The sequence below is a fragment of the Terrapene carolina genome, unplaced genomic scaffold (assembly GCF_002925995.2).
Source record: "Terrapene carolina triunguis isolate 2854851 unplaced genomic scaffold, T_m_triunguis-2.0 Scaffold22, whole genome shotgun sequence".
NCBI classification, from domain to species: domain Eukaryota; kingdom Metazoa; phylum Chordata; order Testudines; family Emydidae; genus Terrapene; species Terrapene triunguis.
Genome location: NW_020664373.1, coordinates 8,774,886 through 8,783,854, shown reverse-complemented (window position 1 = coordinate 8,783,854; position 8,969 = coordinate 8,774,886). Strand labels below are relative to the sequence as shown.

General features: G+C 43.4%; 1 protein-coding gene across 1 annotated transcript in view; it reads left to right on the top strand.

Annotated features, from left to right (window-relative positions):
* Positions 1-4,558: 4,558 nt before the first annotated feature.
* The window catches only part of LOC112117535 (gem-associated protein 8), a 35,114-nt gene continuing 30,703 nt past the window's right edge, over positions 4,559-8,969 (top strand). Inside the window, exon 1 of the mRNA XM_024215507.1 lies at positions 4,559-4,640. The gene's annotated coding sequence lies outside the window, so the exon portion shown is untranslated. The remainder of the gene's footprint in view (positions 4,641-8,969) is intronic.

The window sequence follows — 8,969 nt, the reverse complement described above, 5'->3', positions numbered from 1 at the left end:
CTAAGTAAGGCTGACCTAATTGCTCCTGAGTACTTACTGCTCTAAATGACTTTGTTAGAATGTCCTGTGTCTCCAGTGAGTATTGTTACACTCAATACATATTTTTAATATTTGGTTGTCTTTTACTACATAATAATCATTTCTCTGTATTTAAACAGATACAGCTTGTTGCGACAATTCTTGAATTATAAATACCAACTATTTATTGAGGTGTAATACATAATCCATTGTATATAATGATATGCATGATAGTTGCGAGACTTAATATTTTAACAAAACAAAGGTGTTTATTTAACATGCAATTATTCTATTAGGAAGTGACTATAGCCACAGTAGTTCCATGCTGCCAGCAGGCAAAGCTGTTTGCACTAGCTACCATGAGAGCGGCACTACAGCTTTTCACTTGGATGGACTCCACAGTATCAGAGAGCTGTTTGAATAGAAAAGCTTTCCAAAAAGTTCTCTGGTACATACTGATAGAGTGCAGATAGTACTAGGAATGTTGGTTCTGTTCTTGCTTCAGATAGTAATTTCCTTTAAAGCTTCCTCCCCTTTTGTTACAGCTTTATGTTTTCACATTTTATTATTAAAAGGAGGGGGAGAGAGAGAGGGGAGTCATTATTCAGGAAAGGAAAAGAGGAATCTGCATTGAGCAGCAACAGAGAGTGCCCCATCCCCGTGAGTGACAGCCAGGGTGAGGGGGAAAGGGAAAGAGGCTTAAGAACTGATATCACAGTCCTAGCATCATAGAGTCATTCTGCTGAGTCTAAACCAAGAGATTTATTTTTTGTTTTGTTTTTTAATTCCACCAGAGTGTGTGTGTATAGAAAAAGAAACATATGAGTGTTGTGAGGCTCACCATCTCAGTGCGCCCCCTCGCAGCAAGACCTGGCATTGCTGCATTTTTACCTCAGTTTCCCTACAACAATCTTTGACCCACTGCCACCCTAGAGGTGACTTGGCCCTCCAACCAAGCCAGAATTCCCTGGAGAGAGAGAGGCAGGCTGGCTTACCTGTAAAGGATTCTAGCAGTCTTGCCCAGGAAACTCCTCTTCCTCCTTTTAAGTCCCACACCCTGCACCAGTGGAATTGAGTAGACTAGGGGTTCTCAAACTGGGGTCAGGACCCTTCAGGGGGTCACAAGGTTATTACATGGGGGGTCATGAGCTGTCAGCCTCCACCCCAAACCACACTTTGCCTCCAGCATTTATAATGGTGTTCAATGTATAAACAAGTGTTTTTAATTTATAAGGAGGGGTCACACTCAGAGGCTTGCTGTGAAAGGGGTCACCAGTACAATAGTTTGAGAACCACTGAAGTAGACTAACTCAACAGGGCTGACTGGCCCAAGACCTTCTAGCCCTTAAAGGAGCAGGCCACTCTGTTACAGAGAGCCTTTTTACTTAAAATGAGAGAGGCCCAAACAAAGTGAGGGTTGGCAGAGAGCATAAAGGAGTGTGGACATTCAGCACTGAGTAGAAAAGGCTGCTCCATTATTTGTTAATCAAGTAAATTAGAGTCTCTGAAATAAACACACACACAAAAAAAACTTTAGCTTCTAACTAAGAAAGAAAACACAGGTCAACCTAGTATCTAGTCACAGAGTAAAAACCCAGTATAACTATGCAGGCAGAAGAGTACCAAGAGATTAGTCAAGATGGGACTGCTTACCTTGTGGCCAAATGGCAATGCTACATTTGTGCAAAAATATGTGTAAAGAGAACACTTAAGTTTTAACATTCTCCAACAGACAGCTTCTCACTTTGAGAAGATGATCTCTGTTACTGCATTTGTCTACTGACAGACACTTGAATTCAGCGGAACTACTCACATGTTTTAAAGCATTTGTGTGTTTGCAGAATCAGGGCCCAGAACTCCAGAATTTTATCCAAAATTCTCTGTGAAGGCAGACCCAAGCAGTCCCAACTTTGGGAGATCAAAAAACAGAGCAAAGCTAGAACAATGTTGAGCACTCTGAAAATCCCACCCTGAATATTTTTTTAAGTAATTTCTTGTTTATATTTGCAAAATTCAAGAATAGTATTATTCTGCAAATAAAATAAAATAATAAATAATAAAACAATAATAATAATAGCACCTAGGAGCCCTAGTCATAGAACAAGACTAGGTTGTGTTAACCACTGTACAAGTACTGGACAAATGCTGTTTTTTCCCCTTCATCGTTGCATTTCTAGTGTATGATCGGTTGCATTTTTAGTAAGTGGCTGTTATTCCTGTAATGGGGGATGGGGGTAGTTCAGCGGTTTGAGCGTTGGCCTGCTAAACCCAGGGTTGTGAGTTCAATCCTTGAGGGGGCCATTTAGAGAACTGGGGTAAAAATCTGTCTGGGGATTGGTCCTGCTTTGAGCAGGAGGTTGGACTAGATGACCCCCTGAGGTCCCTTCCAACCCTGATATTCTATGAAATCACTACAGAAATCAAAATTCTCTTGTTTAAAGTATCCATTGCTTCACTTTGTGGGTAATAAAATCAGCTCCTTAAGTCAACATTTCAGATCCAAAGCTTCCTGGTGGTAATAAAACAACAATTATGGAAGCATGTGTCCCCTCCCACACACCTCTTCCACTATTACCTGAACAGATATTCATTTTATTTTGGAGATTAACCATATTTCTTACCACTTTCTGTGATCACAATTTATATTGAAAAGAAACCCTTCTTATTCTCCCCAGCATCTGCTCTACATTTCATTAAAAAATCTTCTTACCCAAGGAAATTGCTGATGCTGATAAAGCAGGAGAAATTAATCACACACCATTCCCTATGATGTCCAGTAAGCATTGTGATCGCTTAGACAATAATTCAGCAAGGCACTTAGTGCGGGCTTAACTTTAAAAGCACATCTCTATTTCAGAAAGTATTTAAGCAGGTGCTTAAATTTAATCAAATGAAGAGCTTTATTCTGGTGACAACCGATTAAGAGATGTTTGTAAAGCTTCTGCTATAGCTGGGAGTGAAATTTCCAAATCTGGATGCTATAATCTATATGCAGGTAACTTCAAAAGTAATTTACGCTGCTAAGAAGACTATAAATTATATACTACCTATGGTTTGTGCTAGATGTGAGTAGCTGACAATTACAACTCCTATATTAAAACTGAAACAATTTCCCCCACTCAGGGACATTACCAGGGTTCTGATATAAAACAGTACTAAATATAATACTACTAATAATAAATCTATTAAAACATTAACAGTGAAATAAAGCAACTATCTTGATTATTTTTGTTTTTTAACTGTAAATACGTCTTGACATCAGCACATTCCTAAATACACAATGTTAAATTAAATGAGGTTATTCAATGTTCCTTTCATGAGCTAACCACAAACATATATATAGATGCAAGCAGGGAACAGAGATAAGTCCTACAGAGGATGCATTACTAGCAACAAGCTAAACTGAGTTAGGCCTGGATCCAAAAAAGGTATTTAGACTCCTAACTTCCTTTGAAATCAGTGGAAGTTAGGAGCCTTACTTTTGAGGATCTGGGCCTTAATGTCTAATTCAGACTAAGGGAATGTTTTCTGATCAAAGCATGAAATGTTTGTATGTAAGCAAAAGACATCCATGAAAATATTCTGCCTCTCTTAAAGAATAATAATAAAATAGCTTGCTGTTAAACTATATAAAGCCATCCAGGATTAGTCAATAAGCAAATATTTCCAATGCACATTGGTTGTAGTATGGAGGCATTATCAGCAGCTCTGTAGTTAACCCTGTGTGTAGATTTTCAGTTGAAGCAGTTTCAGATGTTATGGGAAGAAAACAAATGTTTGTTACAAACATACTGACACCACAAACTCTGAGTACAGATGTAGGTTGCAGCTTTCAAAGGAGCCTACAGGAGCCTTGTGCCCAAATCCCTCTGAATGCCAATGAGATTTGGTTGTCTAATACTTTTAGGCTCCTTCAAAAATCCCAGCCTTCATCTTTTGTAAAGTTGCTAGGAAGAGTATTCAGCAGCACCAGCCAGGCGAAACCGAGAGGCCCCAATCTGAATACATTTCATGCACCCAGCACAAAGTGGGTATGGGTGAGTTACAACCCTTGGTGATGGGGTGGGGCCTTCCAGCTCCTCTCCCTGACTGGGAGAGCAGGGGTCCCAGCGCCTCTCTGGGGCTTGTTCCGTCCCACACCAGACGGGGGAGCTGGAAGGCACCAGCACCGCCCACTCGAAATCTGCCTCCTGCTAAGGGGGTCAGGCTGGCGGGCTCCGCTCCCGCTGGGGGGGGGGTGCCCCGATCTCCTGGCTGCTACAAAGAGGGGCTGGTGCAGTCACTTGGGGAGGCCGCCTGGTGTCTTTCGCCCCCACGCAGAAAAGCCCTCGGCGCCCGCTTTCCCCGACGGCCTCTCTCAGGGCGAGCCCCGCACAGGCGCCCGGGCGGGCCGGTGTTACGCCGGCAGAGCGGCGCAGGCCAGGCGGGGAGGGCGGCGCTCGCCCCCGGGCAGGCGCGGGGGACTGAGGACGCTGCTTGCGGCGCCCGCTCTGCTCCGCCAGGGGGCGCCCCAGCCCAGGGGATCGGGAGCCGGCGAACCCCGCCCCGGGCCCCGCTTCCCGCCGCGGCAGGAAGGAAGGACGAGCGGGCCTCGGCGCTGGTGCTGCCGGCGCGGACCCACAGTACGTGCCGCGGGCCCCGCTCCACGTGGGGTGCGGGCTGGGGGAGCCCCCGTGGGGAAAGCGGGGCTGGCTCCAGGGCGAGGATCCAGACACCTGAGGCGGGTACGGGGGGAGAGCTCCCAGTTCCCAGCCGTGGCAGCCCATGTACCTGAGCCGTCGGGAAGAGGGGATCCCCCGGACCCGCCCCGGGGTGGTGACGCCGTGGGAAGAAAACAGAGAAATCCCTCTCTTCCCCCTCCCGCCTGGGAACTCAGCTGGTGAATGGGGGGACACCCCCTCCCCAAAACCATCCTGTGAACTGGGGTGAAGCGATGGCGTGGGGAGACCACCCACCCCTGTGTGAAGTGAGGGGGGGGGAAGGACCCCCCCGCAAGCCCCTCTCCCTAAGCAAGGGGTGTTTGGGTGAGGAAGAAAGAGAACCCATTCTCACCCCCAAATGAGAACAGCGGCCCCCATGCTGGGCTCCCAGTCGCAAGGTGGCTGCCCCACCATTGTTCTGCAATTATTTTTATTACCGTAGCAATTAGGAGCACTAGTCATATACCAGGGCCTTGCTGTGTTAGGTGCTGTGCAAACATAGAGCAAAAAAGATCGTTTGATGCATCAAACAGCCATACTTAGTAAGCTTAAAACTGCTAGTAGTTGGTGGCACGCAACCAGGATTCATCATTGAATTTGGTCCGCTGGTTGGATCATTAGCTTCCCTGGCCAGAGCCGGGTACTGAGGGGCAGCACGACATGAACGCTGATCCGTGCCCTCTGGTGCTAGGTACTGTACACAAACACACAATAGAAGACAGGTCTTGCTCCAAAGAGCTTAAACTCTAAAAGACTACTCATTTCCTTCTCACATGCACACTACTTCCTACCACTGACCTGCCAATGCCCCAAGGTAGGACAAAGACCCAAAATAAGGCATACCAGTGATAATTTATTGTTCACTATTACAGATGGGTTTTTTTAAATGTAGTACAAATTGACCTTTCGGTTTTTCCAAATCCAAACATTTGCCCTATAAGCCACTGAAATGCACCAGGTATCCTGGATTTCAAAGCAACACCCTGTATTCTCAGATGCATATAGGACAGAGGTCCCCAAACTGTGGGGGCACCCCTCCAGGGGGCACGGAGAAACATTCAGGGAGGGCACGTGGGGCCTGCGCCAGCCCCAATGGGGGGTAGGGGGGGGAGAGTGCTACCCAGCCCCGCTCCCTGCAGTCCCAGCCCCACCTGCAGCCCGTTCCCGGCCACAGCTCCACTCCCGGCCGTGGCCCCCTGCTCCCAACACTGCCCCGTTCTCAGCTGAGGCCCCAGCTGCAGCACTGGCCCCGCATCCGGCCCCCTGACCATGCCTCCCGGGGGGCGGAGGGGAGGGAGTTTGGGGACCACTGTTATAGGAGTAGAGCCTTAGGCTCTTGGGACCTGGTGAACTGTGACTTTATACATGCTACTGCATGGTCTGCATGAAGTTTTTGTACCTATTTAACTATTTCAGTGTGTGTTTGTGAGGCAAGGGGTTGATTTTCTACCAAAACAGTTAAATGAGTGCAGTCTCTAGCCTGGGCACAGCTATACCATTATGACTTATTCCCCTTTCCTTACAGCAGTAAGCTGTACCTGCATAAGCACCTTTATACCAGTATAACTGCATGCATATTAGATGGGTCTCTATCACTCTAACTATGCTGGCTGGATAACAGCCAGGTCCTAACTGAGTCTCAAAAGTCAACCAGAGAACATCTTTAATATTTGTCGATATTCACAAACAGGAATGTAGTCTACAGGAGTTTTTGTTATATATTGGTGCAATCAATTGGCTCTGTGTTGCACATCTACATTTCTACAAGAATTATAACTAGGCCATGTTGATATTAAAATTAACATAGGTAGTGATGCCGAGTGGTAATTAATCGGTAGCTGAGTGACAGAAAAGGCTGAATGGATTTTATTTAAACATCTTCCTGCCCCCAGATTTTCTAGCACTAGAAAGGTAAAATGATAATTTGAAAAATATAAACTGTTGGTGCTACAACATGGCATTTTGTTCTCACCGAGTTCTTGGAATATGTGCAAAACATTTACAGCAATTTCAATATTGGTTCAAGTCATTGGTCCATCTGTTCCTTTATCTGGCTATGAAAAAAGTTAGGGGGAAATCATTCCTGACCCACACAAGTGATTGATGTATTCCCTGAAATAAAAGTTGTGATGACTTATTCAATAGTTGTCTTATTTTGCAGAGCTACAAAAGTTAATGTTGATAAGATTCTCCAGTCCTCTCTAATTTTATTGACTTCAGTGACTTTCTTTGACAGTAAATTCCACAGATTGACTGTGGGATTTGTGAAGAAGTATTTTAATTTGTTCTAATTCCTCCCCCTCTTAATTATATCATGTTCTATGTTCTATTACTATGCAACAGTGTGAAAAGAAGTGACTGACTAGCTCTTGCTATGCTCTTCAAAATTTTGAATAACTGAAAATCCCCTCAATCCCTTTTTTTTTTTTAATTTATTTTTTATTTATTTATTTATTTTGGCTAAACAGACCGGTTTCTTCAGGTCTTGCCAGACTGAACACTAATACTTTTGTCGACTGTTTGTAGGTCTTTTCAAGCTGTGCAATATATTTCAAGTGTGGCTACCAAAACTGTGTACAATACTCCACCAGGGGGCTGTACTCTCATGATGTACAATGTATCATCACATTTTCAAAATACAGCATTCCAGGATCCAATCCTACAGGATGGTGATCCTTCTCAACTTAACTTCAGTGGGACTGAGTGATGTACAACGCTTTGTGGGATCAGACCTGTACTCAGTTATAGCTTTCTTCTCACTACTGCTTGCTCACTTCAAGTTTATAAGTAGATGGGCATGTTTTGATGAATTGCAATACATCAGTATTTAATATAAATGGGGAATTATTTTATGATTTGAAAGGTTAGGAAAGGAGATAATACAATGTATCAGAAATGGACTGTTTGTCCTGTGTACAGTGCCTAGCACAATGGGGTCCTTATCCATGACTGGGACTCCTAGACGCTGTGGTAATACAAACCGATAATTATGTGGCTGTGATAACAAAAGGGGTGGGGTGGGAACTTTCTGTGCCAAAGCCCTCCAAGCAACAGAACATTTTAATACACAAAAAGGGACCAAAGTATTCTTTGTCCATGCATTTTTTTATTGCTGCCTGCAGCCTTAAAATCTTTTACTTTAGGCTCCAATCCTGCCAGATGGTCTCTGCCAGCAACCTCCCCATCCCTGCAATGAGCCATATTCAGTGACACTCCACATGGGCACCAGGGTTTGCCAGCACAGATCATTTGGCAAGATTGGGGCCTTAATTTTACTACCATGAGTAGTCCCATTGATTGGACTATTCACTGTAGTAAAGTTAAGCACATGTGTAAGTGTTTGCAAGATCGGGCCTTACCTTTAATGCCAGTATTGCAAAATTCTCCCCATGCAATTGCCTGGGGATAGTAATTTTTGTATGAGGAAGTAAATTTTTTCATCACCATTATGGTAAGTGCGGACAAGTAGATTTTTTTGCCTGGGCTAATATATTTCCTTGGTAATTTTACAATGGTGATTCATACCTTTTAGTAATTTTCTTCATTCAAAAGTTAAGTGGTGTTCCCAGTGACATTAGACTACTTTCGGATTGTGTAGCAACCTCCGTATTTTAATTTTTAGGAATTGAAAAAAGTAGAGCCAGAATGATTTTATTTATTTTTTGCTTCTTGTGTGATTTTGATAACCTATTGAATTTACTTTTGAAGAGCCATTTTGCTTTTTGATTTCTTATTAATTATTTCTTTGTTGTTTGTATTGTGGTGGTACCCAGTATCAGGACTTTCCTGTGTTAGGTGTTATATTTCTATAAGAGTTCATAAATAATTTATGAAAATTAATTTTTTTCTGTTTGCTAAAGTGTATGTTTATTTCATGTTCAGTAAACTATTACATTTTAATGGATTTGCTAGGGCGTTTTCACCCCCTCAAAAAGCTCTCTGTATGTCCTTCTGAATATGGTGTGTATTTTTAGTCATTTATGGTATTAAAAACAAAGTCTCTTTATGTTAGGCTGTGAACCTGATTTTTGTTTATCCTTAAGGCAGTTCAGAGAATGTTTTGGTATGAAAAAGTCATAGACAGACACAGAATTCTAATGTATGTAATTTTTCTAAACTACAGGCAGAAAATGAGAGAGGCAGCTACAATAGAGTTTACATTTTAAATGTGAGAAAGAGCCCTTTATATTTATTCCAGTGACCTTGACAGTACCCAGATGTGCACATGAAAGAAACGAAAACCACACACAC